This window comes from Chanodichthys erythropterus, chromosome 16, assembly GCF_024489055.1.
Source record: "Chanodichthys erythropterus isolate Z2021 chromosome 16, ASM2448905v1, whole genome shotgun sequence".
In the NCBI taxonomy this organism is placed as follows: Eukaryota; Metazoa; Chordata; class Actinopteri; order Cypriniformes; family Xenocyprididae; genus Chanodichthys; species Chanodichthys erythropterus.
Genome location: NC_090236.1, coordinates 396,842 through 414,318, shown reverse-complemented (window position 1 = coordinate 414,318; position 17,477 = coordinate 396,842).

The following is a 17,477-nucleotide window of genomic DNA, read 5'->3' as shown; positions in this document are numbered from 1 at the left end:
TCTTTTTCCTCTCATAAGCTTCTTCAACCCCATCCTCCCATGGTACTCTTAATTCCACAACATATGCCTGCTTTGTTGTTTGAGACCACAGGACCATGTCTGGCCGGAGTGTTGTAGCCACAATTTCTGGGGGAAACACAAGCTTTGTATCAAGGTCAACTTCCAATTTCCAATCCCGTGCTCACTGCAGGATGCTTGCATCCTTAGGTGTTGTACGATGCTCTTGATGTTGGCCAGCTGGTATGAAATTTGTATATAGATATACAACTATAGAATCTGCACCATTGAGTGAATGAAAGATATAAATCATTTTAATTCTCCTCATTTGAGTAAGTGATAGGGCTGAGCAGCCCAATTTAAAAGTAATCTCTTTAACAGTATACATGTGAATTGCTTATGGAACAATGCTCTTGATTGCCACAGTATGCTAATGCATATCTGGTGCAAGAGATTCATTGATATGCATATTGAGGACTATTGTGACAATTCAGGGACAAGATGGTCATGCATAAAGAAACAGAGTAGCACCTCTAAAATTCCCTATTAACCCCTTTGTTCATAATTCTGTCATGTTTTGTCAGAATTCAGCTTAAAAACTGAAAAGAATTTCTGTGATTTCTACAGAAATGTCCAAGAGGTGTTCTCATATACAATTTTAGAGCTAGACTAAACATGCATTGAGTGAGTAGATTATGGTAATGTGCTTCTCCTCTCCATCACTATCCATTTGCCTAAATGTTTCATGGTTCTTGTGTTTTTTTCTTTTAGTTGGTTTTGTTGTTTGCATTCCATTTATTCCTGTTATATTTAACAACACTTTAGGGTGTAATATGAAAAGTTGTCTGTTGCGTAACCTACTTGGAGAAAAGGTTGTTTTACCTGAACACCAGTGTGTTTACTGTTAGGGTTAACTATTATCACAAGTAAGTTAGTGGTATAAGGGAATGTCCCCATCTCAAGGTTTTCAGAATCACAGGACAACATTATGAAGCAGTAATTTTCCATTGCCTTTGCTTTGGTATAACAACACTTGTTGAATTTGTGCCGCTCAGAAGAGAGTCAAGTAGAGAGTGATAAGATTCACTTTATTTTAATGCTTTCTTGCATTGCCACCCACTGGCATAGGTCTACAGAAATTGTCATATGTTACTTTTGTGAGTTATTTATTGTTGTTTTATAAAGTTGGTTCCATTTGTGTAAGAAGGTTATGCAGTTAATAGAAGTCCACTCTCTAATACACTATACATTGCACTTTATGGCCATTGAATATATACAGCAACTGTTTCAGCTGCGCACCGGTATGGCGGTTTTGTGAAATATGCATATCAGTCTCAAAATTGAAACCATTCACCGTATGAACCGGTATTCCACCCAGCACTACAAGGCACATAAACTGCCTTGAACTTAAGGCAGTTTAGTTGGCCCTGGAATGCTTCCTCCCAGTTGTCTGTTACCACCATGTTCTTATTTGTTTGGACAATATGGCAGTGGTGGCTTACATCAATCACCAAGGGGGTGTTTGCTCTTGCTCATTGCACAGCATAGAGCAAAGCCTCCTTCTTTGGGCCGATTAGAACCTCTGCTCCATTCAGGGTGGACATAAGAAATAATGAAGCTCCATGTTGACAGGAATACAAGGCACCAAACAGGGCATAAGCTAATGTGCGGGTGTCACAAAGTCATTCCGATTGAAAGCGCCAGCACATACAAACACCATATCGGACTGGATGACGTCTCATGTAAACAGTCCACCGAATCTTTCAATCGGAATGATTTTAATCGAAAAAAAAAAAAAAAAAAATACATGTAAACTTGGCTAGTGTGGTCCACAGGGAGTGGAGACTCCATCTCAGGTCAGCGGCCTTCATCTGGGACATCTTTGGGAAGGCAGAAGTGGACCTTTATGTTACAGCCGAAAATGCCTGTTGGCCGCTTTATTTCTCTCTATCTCAGTCCCCTCTAAGAGTGGATGTGCTAGCTTGCCAGAGGCAGAGCAGCCACAAGTATGCATTTCCTTGGGTGAAACTGCTGCCCCTGGTATTGCAGAAGATCAAGGTGGAGCAGGAGTCAGTATTACTGGTAGCTCCAAAGTGTCCCAACAAGTTATGGTTCCCGGAGTGGAGCTGCTTGGAGTTTCAACAGTGGAAGTCTCTCACACCCCTCAGCCGCTCTGTCCAGTACGAAATTTATATTGAACACTCTAGTCCAGGGATGGACAACTCCGGTCCTGGAGGGCCAGTGTCCTCCAGAGTTTATCTCCATCCCTGATAAAAACTCACTTGCCTATAACTTTCTACTAAGCCTAAAGACCTTGATTAGCTGGTTCAGGTATGTTTGATTAGGGTTGGAGCTAAACTCTGCTGGACACTGGCCCTCCAGGACCGGAGTTGTCCATCCCTGCTCTAGTCAGTTTAAATGGATCAACTGTTTGTTTGCTTTGGGGGCCACTCTAAAGGGCTGCCTGTTTCCAAACAAAGACTGTCCCTCTAGGTTGTCGAGGCGTTAGCCCTGTCATACACATCACAGGGAAAACCAGCCTTCTCCTTAGCTGCTATTACCCCTTGTGAGTGGTTGAGTGGTTTCAACTAGGTCATATAGGATCTGGGGGTGGAGAGTTGTCCATGTCCTCCTCTCCAGGTCCATGGAGAGGAGGACATACTGGAAACTGAAGCAGGGCAGACGACCAGGGCGAAGAAGGCAGGGTAGATGGCCAGGGTGAAGGAGACTGGACAGATAGCCATGGCGACAGGCTTGAAGATCCCCACGGTGGCACAGACGACCACCACAGTAGTGCAGACGAGCTTGAAGATCCCCACGGTGGAGTGGAGGACCACCACAGCCGTGTAGACTGACTTGTAGACCTCCACAGTGGTGCAGACGACCACCACTGCAGCTTAGACGGGCTTGGAGCCCCCCACGGTGGACTAGAAGACACCCAGGGCAGATCTGGTAACACTGGGAACCACCAAGGCTGATCAGATGAAACTGAAACAGGAAGCACAGAGAGGTTAGAGTTGGCCACTAGGGCCATAACAGGACAGGTTGTGAGCTCAGGAAAGCCCTCCAGGGCTCTAACTAGAACATCCTCTCTAGTCGTGTAGAGGCAGGTGTAGCACACGTGACCACAATATGTATAAACCACTTTCTAATACCTTGGACCAGATCAGAAGTCTACGTTCGCTCTTGAGCCAGCGTTGCAGCAAGACAAGGGAAATGATGACAGGGGACAGTATTATAATTGAAGAGGTAAGTATTTTTCTTTAGTATTTCTTTTATCATATAGTTTCGTTAAGGGGGAAAAAAAACAACAACTTGAAAAACCCCAAAATGACAGCAAAAATAAAACAGGAAAAAAAATAACAACAATAATACAATTCAAAAAAGAACCCTTTTTGTTGAACTTCTTGAAATAAAGCTTTTTATACCCCTGTGACTCTTTGTGTATTATTTATTTCTGTAGTTGATTGTATAATATTTATATATAATATTATTATTATTATTATTAGGGCCCAAGCGAAAATTCGCGCAGGGCCCTCTTGTTCTTCTAAGGATTATTATTATTAGGGCCCAAGCGAATTAAGCGCGCAGGGCCCTCTTGTTCTTCTAAGGATTATTAGGGCCCAAGCGAATTAAGCGCGCAGGGCCCTCTTGTTCTTCTAAGGATTATTAGGGCCCAAGCGAAAATTCGCGCAGGGCCCTCTTGTTCTTCTAAGGATTATTATTATTATTTTTTTTTTTTTTTTATTTTTTTTTTTTCCGTCTTCCGGGGCTTTTTGGGGGCCTTAACATGCTCAAAAACTCTTGAAAATTGGCACACACATTGGAATCCGCGGCCATTAGGACGCCGGAGAGGCTGGTACCCGGGCGTGGCAGGGGGGCTCGACAGCGCCCCCTTGAAAAAAGTCTGAAAATTTGGTCCATATATTAAACATGCTTGCACGTATTAGTATGAAACTCGGTACACATATAGACCTCATCGGGCCGAACAACATTCGCGCTCTAAGTTAATCGCCACGCCAACAGGAAGTCAGCTATTAAGGGTTGTTTGAAAAAAGCATGCTCTGGAATTTGATATACTCCTCCTAGACGATTAATCCGATCGCCACCAAACTCGGTCAGCATGAAGTCAAGACACTGATGATTAAAAATTGCCAGGGGATTTTTGATATCTCGAACGGTTTGGCCGTGGCGAGGCAACGAATTTATGGCGAGAAAAAGGAAACAGGAAATGTGTTATAACGTCTTAATACATATATTGATCTTTATGAAACTTCACGAGTGTGTTCGTTATAGGAGTCTGATCACATGGATGTGACTATTGTGAGTCAAAGTTATAGCGCCACCAACTGGCAGCAGGAAGTGTATCACTTTTTGAAATGTTTTGAGATCACCCTCTTATTTTTACCTGATTTGCTTCAAACTTCATCAGTGTAATGTCAATACACAGCAGATGTAGACCTATGACAGGATTTTTGATATTTGAAATATTGTTGCCATGGCAACAGGTCAAACTGTAATAATATTCTTGAGTGTTTTTGAGGCTCTTAACATGCTTCAAATTGCATGAAACTCGACACACACATCAATATTGTCAACCAGTAGACATGGACAAAGCCATAGAAATGGGCGTGGTGGAGGGGCTCAGTAGCGCCACCTTTTGACAAAAGTGGGGGTTAGTTTTTCCTACAGTCACCAAACTCGGTACACATATTATTCTCATCAAGCCGGACAATTTTCTAATTTACATTCATTAGCTCCGACCAACAGGAAGTCAGCTATTTTGGTTTGAATGTTAATTTTTTGAAAAAACAGGCTATGAATTTTATACTACTACTCCTACAGAGTTTATCCAATTTACACCAAGCTTTTTTTAACTTGTTGCGAACACATTGAAGTTGTTTAATTGCAAACGGATTTTGGATATCTCAAACGGTTTGGCCGTGGCGAGGCAACGAATTTATGGCGAGAAAAAGGAAACAGGAAATGTGTTATAACTTCTGCATACATTGATTGATGTTTATGAAACTTCAGGAGTGTGTTGGTTGTAGTAGTCTGATCACATGGATGTAACTATTGTGAGTCAAAGTTATAGCGCCACCAAATGGCAGAAAGAAGTGTATCACTTTTAAAATGCTTTGAGATCACCCTCTTATTTTTACCTGATTTGCTTCAAACTTCATCAGTGTAATGTCAATACACAGCAGATGTAGACCTATGACAGGATTTTTGATATTTGAAATATTGTTGCCATGGCAACAGGTCAAACTGTAATAATATTCTTGAGTGTTTTTGAGGCTCTTAACATGCTTCAAATTGCATGAAACTCGACACACACATCAATATTGTCAACCAGTAGACATGGACAAAGCCATAGAAATGGGCGTGGTGGAGGGGCTCAGTAGCGCCACCTTTTGACAAAAGTGGGGGGGTTAGTTTTTCCTACAGACACCAAACTCGGTACACATATTATTCTCATCAAGCCGGACAATTTTCTAATTTACATTCATTAGCTCCGACCAACAGGAAGTCAGCTATTTTGGTTTGAATGTTAATTTTTTGAAAAAACAGGCTATGAATTTTATACTACTACTCCTACAGGGTTTATCCAATTTACACCAAGCTTTTTTTAACTTGTTGCTAACACATTGAAGTTGTTTAATTGCAAACGGATTTTGGATATCTCAAACGGTTTGGCCGTGGCGAGGCAACGAATTTATGGCGAGAAAAGGGAAACAGGAAATGTGTTATAACTTCTGCATACATTGATTGATGTTTATGAAACTTCAGGAGTGTGTTGGTTGTAGTAGTCTGATCACATGGATGTAACTATTGTGAGTCAAAGTTATAGCGCCACCAAATGGCAGCAAGAAGTGTATCACTTTTAAAATGCTTTGAGATCACCCTCTTATTTTTACCTGATTTGCTTCAAACTTCATCAGTGTAATGTCAATACACAGCAGATGTAGACCTATGACAGGATTTTTGATATTTGAAATATTGTTGCCATGGCAACAGGTCAAACTGTAATAATATTCTTGAGTGTTTTTGAGGCTCTTAACATGCTTCAAATTGCATGAAACTCGACACACACATCAATATTGTCAACCAGTAGACATGGACAAAGCCATAGAAATGGGCGTGGTGGAGGGGCTCAGTAGCGCCACCTTTTGACAAAAGTGGGGGGGTTAGTTTTTCCTACAGTCACCAAACTCGGTACACATATTATTCTCATCAAGCCGGACAATTTTCTAATTTACATTCATTAGCTCCGACCAACAGGAAGTCAGCTATTTTAGTTTGAATGTTAATTTTTTGAAAAAACAGGCTATGAATTTTATACTACTACTCCTACAGGGTTTATCCAATTTACACCAAGCTTTTTTTAACTTGTTGCGAACACATTGAAGTTGTTTAATTGCAAACGGATTTTGGATATCTCAAACGATTTGGCCGTGGCGAGGCAACGAATTTATGGCGAGAAAAGGGAAACAGGAAATGTGTTATAACTTCTGCATACATTGATTGATGTTTATGAAACTTTGGCTTAGTCTTCGTTGTACAAGGCTGATCACATGGATTTGACTATTGTGATTCAAAGTCATAGCGCCACCAACTGGAAGCAGAAAATGTGTCACTTTCAGCATACATTGAGATCACCCTCTTATTTTTACCTGATTTGCTTCAAAATTCATCAGAATAATGTTAAAACTTGGCACATGTAATCCTTTGAAAATGGGCAGGGAGGAGGGGCTCTATAACGGCACCTTGTAGTGCAGTAAATGTGGAGTGAATTTGACATAGTCCTTTGATGTTTAACCGTTTTAAGTGCCTATTGCCCGCTGTGCACAGTTGCCCTGAAGCCACCGGGGTGGCGGTGCCACCGGGCTTGGGCCCGCCATCGCTGCTCGCAGCTATATTTAGGGCCCAAGCGAAAATTCCCGCAGGGCCCTCTTGTTCTTCTAAGGATTATTATTAGGGCCCAAGCGAAAATTCGCGCAGGGCCCTCTTGTTCTTCTAAGGATTATTATTATTTTTTTTTTATTTTATTTTTTTTTTTTTTATTTTTTTTTTTTCCGTCTTCCGGGGCTTTTTGGGGGCCTTAACATGCTCAAAAACTCTTGAAAATTGGCACACACATTGGAATCCGCGGCCATTAGGACGCCGGAGAGGCTGGTACCCGTGCGTGGCAGGGGGGCTCGACAGCGCCCCCTTGAAAAAAGTCTGAAAATTTGGTCCATATATTAAACACGCTTGCACGTATTAGTATGAAACTCGGTACACATATAGACCTCATCGGGCCGAACAACTTTCGCGCTCTAAGTTAATCGCCACGCCAACAGGAAGTCAGCTATTAAGGGTTGTTTGAAAAACGCATGCTCTGGAATTTGATATACTCCTCCTAGACGATTAATCCGATCGCCACCAAACTCGGTCAGCATGAAGTCAAGACACTGATGATTAAAAATTGCCAGGGGATTTTTGATATCTCGAACGGTTTGGCCGTGGCGAGGCAACGAATTTATGGCGAGAAAAAGGAAACAGGAAATGTGTTATAACGTCTTAATACATATATTGATCTTTATGAAACTTCACGAGTGTGTTCGTTATAGGAGTCTGATCACATGGATGTGACTATTGTGAGTCAAAGTTATAGCGCCACCAACTGGCAGCAGGAAGTGTATCACTTTTTGAAATGTTTTGAGATCACCCTCTTATTTTTACCTGATTTGCTTCAAACTTCATCAGTGTAATGTCAATACACAGCAGATGTAGACCTATGACAGGATTTTTGATATTTGAAATATTGTTGCCATGGCAACAGGTCAAACTGTAATAATATTCTTGAGTGTTTTTGAGGCTCTTAACATGCTTCAAATTGCATGAAACTCGACACACACATCAATATTGTCAACCAGTAGACATGGACAAAGCCATAGAAATGGGCGTGGTGGAGGGGCTCAGTAGCGCCACCTTTTGACAAAAGTGGGGGGGTTAGTTTTTCCTACAGTCACCAAACTCGGTACACATATTATTCTCATCAAGCCGGACAATTTTCTAATTTACATTCATTAGCTCCGACCAACAGGAAGTCAGCTATTTTGGTTTGAATGTTAATTTTTTGAAAAAACAGGCTATGAATTTTATACTACTACTCCTACAGGGTTTATCCAATTTACACCAAGCTTTTTTTAACTTGTTGCGAACACATTGAAGTTGTTTAATTGAAAACGGATTTTGGACATCTCAAACGGTTTGGCCGTGGCGAGGCAACGAATTTATGGCGAGAAAAGGGAAACAGGAAATGTGTTATAACTTCTGCATACATTGATTGATGTTTATGAAACTTCAGGAGTGTGTTGGTTGTAGTAGTCTGATCACATGGATGTAACTATTGTGAGTCAAAGTTATAGCGCCACCAAATGGCAGCAAGAAGTGTATCACTTTTAAAATGCTTTGAGATCACCCTCTTATTTTTACCTGATTTGCTTCAAACTTCATCAGTGTAATGTCAATACACAGCAGATGTAGACCTATGACAGGATTTTTGATATTTGAAATATTGTTGCCATGGCAACAGGTCAAACTGTAATAATATTCTTGAGTGTTTTTGAGGCTCTTAACATGCTTCAAATTGCATGAAACTCGACACACACATCAATATTGTCAACCAGTAGACATGGACAAAGCCATAGAAATGGGCGTGGTGGAGGGGCTCAGTAGCGCCACCTTTTGACAAAAGTGGGGGGGTTAGTTTTTCCTACAGTCACCAAACTCGGTACACATATTATTCTCATCAAGCCGGACAATTTTCTAATTTACATTCATTAGCTCCGACCAACAGGAAGTCAGCTATTTTGGTTTGAATGTTAATTTTTTGAAAAAACAGGCTATGAATTTTATACTACTACTCCTACAGGGTTTATCCAATTTACACCAAGCTTTTTTTAACTTGTTGCGAACACATTGAAGTTGTTTAATTGCAAACGGATTTTGGATATCTCAAACGGTTTGTCCGTGGCGAGGCAACGAATTTATGGCGAGAAAAGGGAAACAGGAAATGTGTTATAACTTCTACATACATTGATTGATGTTTATGAAACTTCAGGAGTGTGTTGGTTGTAGTAGTCTGATCACATGGATGTAACTATTGTGAGTCAAAGTTATAGCGCCACCAAATGGCAGCAAGAAGTGTATCACTTTTAAAATGCTTTGAGATCACCCTCTTATTTTTACCTGATTTGCTTCAAACTTCATCAGTGTAATGTCAATACACAGCAGATGTAGACCTATGACAGGATTTTTGATATTTGAAATATTGTTGCCATGGCAACAGGTCAAACTGTAATAATATTCTTGAGTGTTTTTGAGGCTCTTAACATGCTTCAAATTGCATGAAACTCGACACACACATCAATATTGTCAACCAGTAGACATGGACAAAGCCATAGAAATGGGCGTGGTGGAGGGGCTCAGTAGCGCCACCTTTTGACAAAAGTGGGGGGTTAGTTTTTCCTACAGTCACCAAACTCGGTACACATATTATTCTCATCAAGCCGGACAATTTTCTAATTTACATTCATTAGCTCCGACCAACAGGAAGTCAGCTATTTTGGTTTGAATGTTAATTTTTTGAAAAAACAGGCTATGAATTTTATACTACTACTCCTACAGGGTTTATCCAATTTACACCAAGCTTTTTTTAACTTGTTGCTAACACATTGAAGTTGTTTAATTGCAAACGGATTTTGGATATCTCAAACGGTTTGGCCGTGGCGAGGCAACGAATTTATGGCAAGAAAAGGGAAACAAAGTGTTATAACTTCTGCATACATTAATTGATTTTGATGAAACTTTGGCTTAGTCTTCGTTGTACAAGGCTGATCACATGGATTTGACTATTGTGATTCAAAGTCATAGCGCCACCAACTGGAAGCAGAAAATGTGTCACTTTCAGCATACATTGAGATCACCTTCTTATTTTTACCTGATTTGCTTCAAAATTCATCAGAATAATGTTAAAACTTGGCACATGTAATCCTTTGAAAATGGGCAGGGAGGAGGGGCTCTATAACGGCACCTTGTAGTGCAGTAAATGTGGAGTGAATTTGACATAGTCCTTTGATGTTTAACCGTTTTAAGTGCCTATTGCCCGCTGTGCACAGTTGCCCTGAAGCCACCGGGGTGGCGGTGCCACCGGGCTTGGGCCCGCCATCGCTGCTCGCAGCTATATTTATTTATTTTTTTTATTTATTTTATTTTTTTATTTTTTTTTCCGTCTTCCAGGGCTTTTTGGGGGCCTTAACATGCTCAAAAACTCTTGAAAATTGGCACACACATTGGAATCCGCGGCCATTAGGACGCCGGAGAGGCTGGTACCCGGGCGTGGCAGGGGGGCTCGACAGCGCCCCCTTGAAAAAAGTCTGAAAATTTGGTCCATATATTAAACATGCTTGCACGTATTAGTATGAAACTCGGTACACATATAGACCTCATCGGGCCGAACAACTTTCGCGCTCTAAGTTAATCGCCACGCCAACAGGAAGTCAGCTATTAAGGGTTGTTTGAAAAACGCATGCTCTGGAATTTGATATACTCCTCCTAGACGATTAATCCGATCGCCACCAAACTCGGTCAGCATGAAGTCAAGACACTGATGATTAAAAATTGCCAGGGGATTTTTGATATCTCGAACGGTTTGGCCGTGGCGAGGCAACGAATTTATGGCGAGAAAAAGGAAACAGGAAATGTGTTATAACGTCTTAATACATATATTGATCTTTATGAAACTTCACGAGTGTGTTCGTTATAGGAGTCTGATCACATGGATGTGACTATTGTGAGTCAAAGTTATAGCGCCACCAACTGGCAGCAGGAAGTGTATCACTTTTTGAAATGTTTTGAGATCACCCTCTTATTTTTACCTGATTTGCTTCAAACTTCATCAGTGTAATGTCAATACACAGCAGATGTAGACCTATGACAGGATTTTTGATATTTGAAATATTGTTGCCATGGCAACAGGTCAAACTGTAATAATATTCTTGAGTGTTTTTGAGGCTCTTAACATGCTTCAAATTGCATGAAACTCGACACACACATCAATATTGTCAACCAGTAGACATGGACAAAGCCATAGAAATGGGCGTGGTGGAGGGGCTCAGTAGCGCCACCTTTTGACAAAAGTGGGGGGGTTAGTTTTTCCTACAGTCACCAAACTCGGTACACATATTATTCTCATCAAGCCGGACAATTTTCTAATTTACATTCATTAGCTCCGACCAACAGGAAGTCAGCTATTTTGGTTTGAATGTTAATTTTTTGAAAAAACAGGCTATGAATTTTATACTACTACTCCTACAGGGTTTATCCAATTTACACCAAGCTTTTTTAACTTGTTGCGAACACATTGAAGTTGTTTAATTGCAAACGGATTTTGGATATCTCAAACGGTTTGGCCGTGGCGAGGCAACGAATTTATGGCGAGAAAAGGGAAACAGGAAATGTGTTATAACTTCTGCATACATTGATTGATGTTTATGAAACTTCAGGAGTGTGTTGGTTGTAGTAGTCTGATCACATGGATGTAACTATTGTGAGTCAAAGTTATAGCGCCACCAAATGGCAGCAAGAAGTGTATCACTTTTAAAATGCTTTGAGATCACCCTCTTATTTTTACCTGATTTGCTTCAAACTTCATCAGTGTAATGTCAATACACAGCAGATGTAGACCTATGACAGGATTTTTGATATTTGAAATATTGTTGCCATGGCAACAGGTCAAACTGTAATAATATTCTTGAGTGTTTTTGAGGCTCTTAACATGCTTCAAATTGCATGAAACTCGACACACACATCAATATTGTCAACCAGTAGACATGGACAAAGCCATAGAAATGGGCGTGGTGGAGGGGCTCAGTAGCGCCACCTTTTGACAAAAGTGGGGGGATTAGTTTTTCCTACAGTCACCAAACTCGGTACACATATTATTCTCATCAAGCCGGACAATTTTCTAATTTACATTCATTAGCTCCGACCAACAGGAAGTCAGCTATTTTGGTTTGAATGTTAATTTTTTGAAAAAACAGGCTATGAATTTGATACTACTACTCCTACAGGGTTTATCCAATTTACACCAAGCTTTTTTTAACTTGTTGCTAACACATTGAAGTTGTTTAATTGCAAACGGATTTTGGATATCTCAAACGGTTTGGCCGTGGCGAGGCAACGAATTTATGGCAAGAAAAGGGAAACAAAGTGTTATAACTTCTGCATACATTAATTGATTTTGATGAAACTTTGGCTTAGTCTTCGTTGTACAAGGCTGATCACATGGATTTGACTATTGTGATTCAAAGTCATAGCGCCACCAACTGGAAGCAGAAAATGTGTCACTTTCAGCATACATTGAGATCACCCTCTTATTTTTACCTGATTTGCTTCAAAATTCATCAGAATAATGTTAAAACTTGGCACATGTAATCCTTTGAAAATGGGCAGGGAGGAGGGGCTCTATAACGGCACCTTGTAGTGCAGTAAATGTGGAGTGAATTTGACATAGCCCTTTGATGTTTAACCGTTTTAAGTGCCTATTGCCCGCTGTGCACAGTTGCCCTGAAGCCACCGGGGTGGCGGTGCCACCGGGCTTGGGCCCGCCATCGCTGCTCGCAGCTATATTTATTATTATTGTTGTATTATATTAGTTTATCTTATACTTTATAATATTATAGTAGTTCAGTTATTTAATTTGTTATGTAATTAGTTTTAGTATTCTTAATTTACTCAGTCTAGTTTCTAAATCTGGTTTATAGCTATGTATCTTTAAACAACCTTTTCTTTTTTTTTCATATAAAATGGCAACCAACTCAACAACCTTTGTGGTTTCTTTTCAGAACAATATCAATAATACAAAAATAAAAAAACTAAATTACAGTAATGGGACAATGTCAATGAAGAAAATGTCAAATGACACCGAATCAGAGTCCTTTTCAATGAATTGTCTTTGCTGGAAATGACTCAAGCAAATTAAACAGGACTTAAGCTCAGTTCAGTGTCCTGTTCCAGTGTTCAGGTAAAGAACACTGGTACGCAACTCCAAGATGGAAAAATTAGGGAAAAAAAAAAGGAAAAATAGGAAAAATGTCCTTGTTCTCACAATACGTGTGATCCTACCACTTCGAAGAACAAATGTAATGTTGTCCAAGCTCGAGGAAACCAGGTTGGCCAGCCAGTTTCCACCAATATCAAGCACTCCTCGTTGAAAGCAGAAACGGTTCTAACTCAGAACTCCAAGAAACTCCTCGTTCAATTTCAAAAAGATGCAGAAGGACTGGGACATCAAGATAGAGAAAAGGAGAAGAAAAAAACAACAAAAGGGAGGAAAAAAAAAAACCCAAACTTGCAAAGACAAGGCAGAAAAGTCACAATTAATTCCCATTTAACAGCATTAACATTTCGGATTATCATTTATAGAAAAATAAATGCTCTAAAATGCATCAATACACATTTCTCAACACACCCAGCCAGCAATGAAACGTGGGGCCCAGATGGGTTAACTACGGGTTCCATGGGTACTGTGTGGGCATGGGCTTTGGCTGGGTTAAATCAGCGGGTCCCATGTAGGTTTTGTAGTACGAGTCCCACATAGGAAGCCCATATGAGCTGATTACATGGGCCCCATAAGGGACAGGCATGGGCCAAGTGGGCATGGGTTTGAACTGGGAATGCACATATGGGTCCTGCATAGAATTTTTATGGGCCAAATGGGCATGGGTTTGAACTGGGAAAACATATATGGGTCTTGCATGATATATTTATGGGCCAAGTGGGCATGGGTTTGATCTGGGAACACATATATGGGTCTTGAATGGCATATTTATGGGTCAAGTGGGCATGGGTTTGAACTGGGAATGCACATATGGGTCCTGCATAGAATTTTTATGGGTCAAGTGGGCATGGGTTTGAACTGGGAAAACATATATGGGTCTTGCATGATATATTTATGGGCCAAGTTGGCATGGGTTTGAACTGGCAACACATATATGGGTCTTGCATGATATATTTATGGGCCAAGTTGGCATGGGTTTGAACTGGGAACACATATATGGGTCTTATATATATTTATACAACAGTTCTGTCTGGTTCTCAAATCTGATTGGCTGATAGCCATGCGATATTTCAGCGATATCAGCACTCCTCCTACCTTTTCACCGTTTGTATCACTCCGCTTGAAGTGACCATCATGGCGGCCGACCAAATCAACCGCAAGCTTTACAAATACTACTTGTTGTACCACAAACTGCAGTTTTAATAGTTTTTAGGCGATAATGTAGTTGTTTAGACCTGAAATATGTGACTCATATTTAATAACAGCGCCTATTTTGCAACTTGTTTTGACGTTTTCGGAGATGTGAGCTCCAGGGCGTCAGCGACCGTTCAGTGCTTCTATAACTGCCGAGAACAGCTTAGTCTCGGCCAGTGACTCGTGGATTTGCCGCTGGCTCTTATAGTGGTTAAACATGAGACATTATTCAATTTGAGTACATAGAACAGGCAATCTTTGGTCTTTATTAATCTATTATTTATTCCAGAGCAAGTCGAATTGTGCTATGTTAAATTTGATAATAAACAACGTTATGTTACATCATTATATATAGGCTAGCATATTGGCTTCAACTAGACGGGACATATCAGATGAAGACTCTTCTCCGCTCTTCAAATACGTAAAACATTAAACTTTATAAACAGTTTTTTTAGTAAAGAAAACGCTTTACAATTTTTTTTTCTAACATCAGATCTTTATTTACCTTTGCATTGCACAGAAACTGCGTGCACACTTCATTCACGAGGGGATGCGGATTAATGTAATGAAGTTTGATTGACAGTTTGAGGATCCAATGGAGTTAAGAGGTTTTGTCACAAGCTCTTTAAAATCCTTTTCATTCCTTAAATATTTGTAAAACCCACATACAAGCGTAAATGTTTTTTGTTTTGTTTTTTGTACATAACTAGTGCTTTGTTTGACTGAACTGTACAATTGTGCTTATTTGTTGTTCAATAAATATTATTTTATATAAATATGTCCATTAGTAAGTAATATGGATTGAGTGAAAGTTACATTAATATGCCATTAGATGGCAGCAACACTTTACAGGAGGAATGAGTCAGTGAAGCACAAGAGACTTTTAAATTGAAAGGAACTTTTGCAAGTTGTTTTTAGTGCTGTAGTGTTATACAAAGATCACTTTCCTCAGAGGACATTCAAACGGACTTTTATAATGGATATAATATTATGGACATCGACTTGAAGAATGAATGTAATGCAATACACTGTGTGCAGAATTATTAGGCAAGTTGATTTTCTGATCATATTTTTTTTCCAAGCACATTTTACCAATTCCAATCCACATCAATCTTAATAACTACTATTAATATTGTTTTTAATCATTTATAAGTGATACATAATTGTTCATGAAGGCTGGAAATGAAAAATGCCCTATATTCAGGTGTGCAGAATTATTAGGCAGGTTTTCTTTTACAGATAAAATGAGCCAAAAAAGAGATTTAACTCAGACTGAAAAGTCAAAAATTATTAAATACTCATGAGAAGGACGCAATACTAATGTAATACTAGAAATTGCAAAGTTAAAGCATGACCATTGGACAGTGAAATGCTCATTGGGTCAGCGGGGTCATACAAAAACAGCTGGAGAAGCAAAGACACATGTTAACTGCAAAAGAATTAAGAATTAAGTTAAGAATTAAGTGTGAAACCATCAGGAACCCTTTAGTCTCCAGCGCCACCATTTCCCAGAACTGAAACCTACCTGGAGTCTCCAGGAGTGTGAGGTGTCAGGATCTCAGAGACTTAGGTTAGCTAAAGAATCCTAAAAAATGACCCTCTCTTAATAAGAATCAAAAGCTGAAGTGTTATAAAATACATGAAGACTGGGTTTTTATAGGCCTTATAGACAGACAGCTTGAGAGTGACTCCCGAAGGACCAGCACCACATCCTCTTGTACCACTGTTTGAAGAATTTATTTTCCAGAATCTGGCAGTAAGTTTTGGAAGATCATTTAGTCCATCTCTGCAAGATGGACATTTCAGGATAAGAGATGGACTAAAAGTGAACTCCCACACCTTACTGCCAGATTCTGGAAAATAAATTCTTCAAACAGTGGTACAAGAGGATGTGGTGCTGGTCCTTCGGGAGTCACTCTCAAGCTGTCTGTCGATAAGGCCTATAAAAACCCAGTCTTCATGTATTTTATAACACTTCAGCTTGTGATTCTTATTAAGAGAGGTTCATATATACATATGTTTATCAAAATATTGCTGCTTCAGCATTTATGGTAATGATGACGCTGAATAAGTCTACTCCATGATCAGAAGGAATTCATGATTAAATTACTTACTTTTTCAGACATCAAATGTCACTGTTCTTCCATGGCTGACATGTGCTCCCCTGCTGGTCTTCATTTCCATGGTTACGGCATAAACAAGTCTTACCCTCAAAAAAATCCTTGTTGTAATCATAGACTGTCGCGGTAATGACAGTATTGTTGTGGACAATACTAAATTGTTAAAAATATTCACAAATTGCACAGATATGAACCCAAATTATGCATCAAGTGCCTTTTTAAGTTACTGTTTAAACATATATTGTGATTTTTTAATGAACTGATAACATTTTATCACATTTTCAGAGCAGACAAGTTTTAAAGTCTGGGTTGGGGACAAGGCTTGAGTAGCCAAATATTAGTGATGAAAACATTTTTAAACATGGACATCATACTGATTTTAGTGTATAACATTTTTTGGTGGTGCAATAAATATTATTTGAAATAACTAAACTATTTATTTTATAATATATTATTTTTAACATGAATGTATAATCTGGGGACATAAAAGTTCCCCTAATTGAAGAATCACCCATATATATTTGTTTCAACCTTCATATACTTAAAATATATTTAAATATGTATTTCAGGGGCAGGAAAAATATATTTATATATGAAAATATATTTCAGGGCGCAAGAAAATACATTTCCAATCTTACAGTCGACAATGCAAATGTGCGTGGAAGAAAGCCTTGCGAACAAAACTATCCATTATGTTTGAAGAATTTTGAAAAACATGAATTTCCACATATTTTCCACATTGACACTTTGTTCACATATCTTCCCAAAAAATACCTGTGTAATAGTGATCATGGCACCTCACAAATGTGTGTTTTAGTCTATTACTTATTAATTAATTCATTTATTTATTAATTTAATTGTAATTTATTGTCAGTGTAATATAGCGTTTAGATCTACATCAAATACGAATAAATAGATTAATAAAATCGCTAGCTGTACGATGTTAACTGTGACGTAATTTGAATGGGAAACCACTAGCAGCGCTCACAGACTTTTGGAGTACTGCGCATGCGCGTCATTTTGAACTGTAACGGTCGTCAGTCAACCGGGAGTTTTCG